The sequence below is a fragment of the Octopus bimaculoides genome, chromosome 2 (assembly GCF_001194135.2).
Source record: "Octopus bimaculoides isolate UCB-OBI-ISO-001 chromosome 2, ASM119413v2, whole genome shotgun sequence".
In the NCBI taxonomy this organism is placed as follows: Eukaryota; Metazoa; Mollusca; class Cephalopoda; order Octopoda; family Octopodidae; genus Octopus; species Octopus bimaculoides.
Window position 1 is genome coordinate 161434237 of NC_068982.1, and position 4956 is coordinate 161439192.

The following is a 4956-nucleotide window of genomic DNA, read 5'->3' on the forward strand; positions in this document are numbered from 1 at the left end:
TGGGACACTTTTTTGTGAATTTTACTATCACAGAACAGTACTCTATATATATGTATATATATATATGTATATATATATATCATCATCATCATCATGGTTTAACGTCCACCTTCCATGCTAGCATGGGTTGGACGATTTGACTGACAACTGGTGAACCAGAAGGCTGCACCAGGCTCCAATCTCATCTGGCAGAGTTTCTACAGCTGGATGCCCTTCCTAATGCCAACCACTCTGAGAGTGTAGTGGGTGCTTTTACGTGCCACCGGCTCGAGGGCCAGTCAGGCGGTTGGGTCATCCCATAAATAATGCATTTTTTTCAATTGCATGAACTAAAAGTTGGAGGTAAGTGGGATAAACTAGCTGCATCAACTTGCTATAAAAGCAGCTAGAAATTTTACTTTGTGCTTATTCTTAGTGCAAGTTCCAAAGAGTAGTTCCATTTTAAGTTATTTTTTCAAAGCTATAATAGAAGTGACAAAGGAGCATATTTGGCATATTTTGCTTTTTGAGTTCAATACATGCAACAATGCAATGGAAAGTGCAAGGAATATTAATGCAGTACATGGGGATTGGACAATAAGTGTAAGCCAGTGTCAACGATGGCTCTAGAAATTCCAAGCCAGAAACTATAGTCTAGAAGATGAGCCTTGTCATGGAAGATCTGTAGAGCTTGACAAGGACGTCCTGCAAACCCTGATGGAACAAAATCTCATAGTAACTGTTGGTGAACTAGCAGAAAAGCTTGGATTTGGTCATTCAACCATTCATCAACACCTGTGCTATCAGAAAAGTCATCAAATTGGGTCAGTGGGTTCCTTTCTAAGTCTAATCACTCTTAGTGAATGTGTGCTCTTTTTTGCTGTTACGTCTCACGAATGAACCTTTTTTGGACCGAATAGTGATTGGTGATGAGAAATGGGTTCTCTATAAAAACGTCAAGTGCCGAAAAGAGTGGGTAGGGAAAGGAGAAACACCAGCACCCAGGCTAAAGGTCTTCACCCATGTAAGGTGTGATTATCTGTTTGATGGGATATGAAAGGTTTAGTTCACTTTGAACATTTAAACCCAAACCAAATAATAAAGGAGATCTACTGCAAGCAGCTTCAGCAGCTTAAGTCGGCACTAAAAAAAAAAATGACCATTTTTGGTTTCAAGACACAAGCTGTTCTTCCATCAGGATAATGTTCGGCCACATACAGCAAGGATGACATTCGAAAGGCTAGAGCAGCTTGAATGGGAAATGATGCCCCACCCACCATATTCACCAGACATTGCCCGATCTGGTTATCATTTATTCTATAGTCTTCAAGATCATTTGAATGGAAAATATATAAATTCTGTAGATGAGGTCAGAACACTACTGGTAGAAAATTTTTCATCTCAGACAAGTGAATTTGGAAGAAGGGACTTGCAAGTCTACCGGATAGATGAAAGAGCATTGTAGAAAATGAAGAGTATATTTTAGATTAATAAAGAACTTTGTTTATCTTAATTTTAAAGAATAAAAGAAGTATTAAAAAAACCACATTATTTATGGAATGACACAATATATATGAGAGAGAGAGCGTATGTGTGTGTGTGTGTTTGTGTGGCAGATGGAGAGTTCAATGCTCATAGTGATCAGTAATTTCATTTTTGTTTCTGGGTCTTTAAAGTATCAGATAAAGAATGGCAATAATAGATATGGTGATTGGGAGTTGTACATAAGGAGGGATGGAAGTAGGTAATATTAAGTACTGTGGTGGCTCATAGATAAAATTAGTTGGGGTGCTGCTTCAGAAAATTTTTCACCATTGTTGTAATATGGTGTAAAAGGAAACAAACGTGAAAAAAAAGTTTATGCATAAACTTGATTGGTTCATGTTTTAGCCACTGCCAGGTAGTGTGCTTAATTTGTTCAATGAACACCAATGTGAATTCCTCTTTGTTTTTCAAAAATCACCCCCTTAATCACATAATAAGGGGGGGAAATTTGCCCTATTTTTCAAATCCTGGCAGCAACACTAGCTGGAAGAAGGATAATAATCTAATTCTACACTTTATCACATTCAAGAATATAAACACTTTTTTAAGTACAACACATGTGGAGTCAAAAAGAAACACAAACTTTCACCAGCACACCAGGGTCGGCACTATGTGAAGCACAGTGCTCTTTCTCCCTAGCATGCAGCTTCCTATCTCGGACATGTGAGCATGCGCACAACAGCCAAACACCATATCTTTGGAATTGTGAAGTGCACAGTTCTATACAAGGATTTTTGTATTTTTTTCATAAACTAGGGGATTTAGTTTAAGGATTATATAATGTACACGTATAAAGAAAGAATTAAAGAAAAAAGGACTCATTGTGTTGAATGTTATTGATAATATCAAGTGGAAATAGAGGGTGCTGCAGTGCCTATACATGAGCCACCACTGATTAAGTACAATCTACCCACTAGCCTATGGTGGTGGTGGTGGTGGGTGCCTTCTGAAATCACAGTAGCCAGAGTAAGAATAGGTTGACAATTAAGGTTTTCTCTCTCAGTGAAAGGCAGTCTGTATGATATTGCATGGTTGCAAGAATGGGAGCCTTGAATGCAGAAGACAACAACCTGTTAGAAAAGTTTATTACATTCTCACCAGGAGACTGGATGGAAGGGCTAATGTAAATAACAAAACCATTCCTGGCAAAAAATGCACTAAACAACATAGGTTAGTGGCTAGTGACTTCAGAGTTGGAGCTAGGTAGTGAAAACAACAACCTATCTTGTTATCCTCCTACCTATCTAAACATGCATAATTATCCTCCCGTCAGTCTACATAGATAGCCATCAACCTATTGTACATCTACTGGACTGTCTTCCTATGCATTTAGATGGCTATCTCTCTACAGGCATGACTGTTCACTTATATCCACATATCTGTTCATTTACCAGTCAGCATAACAACCCATATATATATGCTTGCATGTCCATCTACCCAGCTATCCACATTTCTGCTTGTCTGTCTTTCTATCTTCCCATCTCTTTTCATATAATTTTATTCGTGTATATGTGCGTATTTCATACGTATGTCTGCATACAATTATATATATACATTTCCCGATATCACACGAAGGGAGATAAATCTCTCAGATGATGACCTGAATTAATACCCCTATCTCACGAGATACTCATATCACATTCAGTTGTCATAACTTGTGATTTTATACGAAACACTGATAGTGTGTTTGTGCAATTCTCTCAGTAGGTTTGCAATCTCAAAAATCGTGGCATAAGCTCAAATATGACTTATAGTGTTTCTCTGTTGATTATAATAAAATCTACCATTGAATGTTGTAAATATGTATGTGGATGTGTTATTTCTGGAGAATTTAATTAAGCCTTATCTTTTGCAAAATTCAGGCTGATCACTAACAAAGTGACAAGGTTCTTTTGTTTAAGTCAAGAAAGCTCTTGGGGTTTGTGGATATCTGAATTGTTTTGTAGTGCATGTGATTAAACTTGTGTATTCCATATGTATATGTGATTATATGCATGCTTTCAACCCCTGAACTTCAAATGGAGAAGGCCTGGAATGTTTTATAAATTTTCGATTTGTCTCTAATTCAACATAGACTAATCATTTTGATTTGTTCTTTGTTGGAGAACCCCAACATTTCTAAGCTTTTATGCAAATTTGTTATTACCTTGTCCAATACAACTATGATAATAAGTATATAATGAAAGTTTTTGGCCTGCATATAAGAGTTGTGTTTCTTATTAGTTCTTCACAGATGTTCTGTTCCCCAATTTTTTATGAGACATTGGCATCTGCCAGGCAGCTGACCTCTAGAACAGTTCATGATTTTTTTTGCTCTCTGTTCAATGCAATATGTGTGTATATGTATGAGGAGGAGAAGAGTCTGGAAGCTTAAAGATCCAGCAAATGGACAGAGATTTAGAGATGTTTTACTTAAAGCCTTCGACGAAATAGAAGGGGATATAGCATCACATAATGTGGAAGACAACTGGAGGTTTCTATGGGACAACCTGCTGAGTGCCACTGACCAGATGGATGATGGATGGTGCAAAGTAATGCGGTAGTGGAACCTTTTGGTTGACTGGGCTATTAGACAAAAGAAACAGGCTTGGAAGGACTGAAAGAACAGAGGTAGCAGGGAATTGTATCAGACTGCCAGAAGGGAAGCTAGGAGACAGGTTTATTTAGCCAGAGGGGAAGCAGATAAGAAAAAATTTGCCAATGTTTTGTGCCGTGAGGACCAAAGACTTGAAGTATTTCGTGTTGCAAGACAGCGTGTGAGAGAGAATCGTGATGTCGTAGGAGAAAAATGTGTCTGCATGGAAGATAGTTCACTTGCACTAAATGAGGCTGCAAAGAGAGAGGTTTGGAGACGCCACTACGAAAAGTTCCTCAATAAAGAGAATGAATGGGAGAAAGAGAGTCTGCCGAATGTCGACCCAACAGAGGGACCAGCTATCCGAGTTGGCAGTACCTTGGTAGATAAAGCAATTAAGAGTATGAAGACAGAGAAAGCCCCCGGCCCATCAGGAAATACTGCACAGATGCTCAAAATATCTGGCAGTGTTGGCTATAGCCTAGTCACCCATATAGTTAACCAGGTGATACACGAAGGAGTCATACCCAATGACTGGTGTAGCAGTACCATAGTAAACTGCTACAAAGGTAAAGGTGACACTTTAGATGCAAATAATTACAGAGGCATCAAGCTGTTAGATCAGGTAATGAACATCACAGAGAGGGTCATAGCCCAACTAATTAGGGAGAGAGTCAGTTTAGATGAGATGCAGTTTGGGTTCATGCTAAGGAAAAGCACCACTAATGCTATATTTCTGGTAAGACAGCTGCAGGAGAAAAACCTAGCCAAAGATAAACCTCTGTACCTGGCTTTTGTTGACATGGAGAAAGCCTTTGACAGGGTCCCCCAATCACTTATCTGGTGGTCAATGAGGA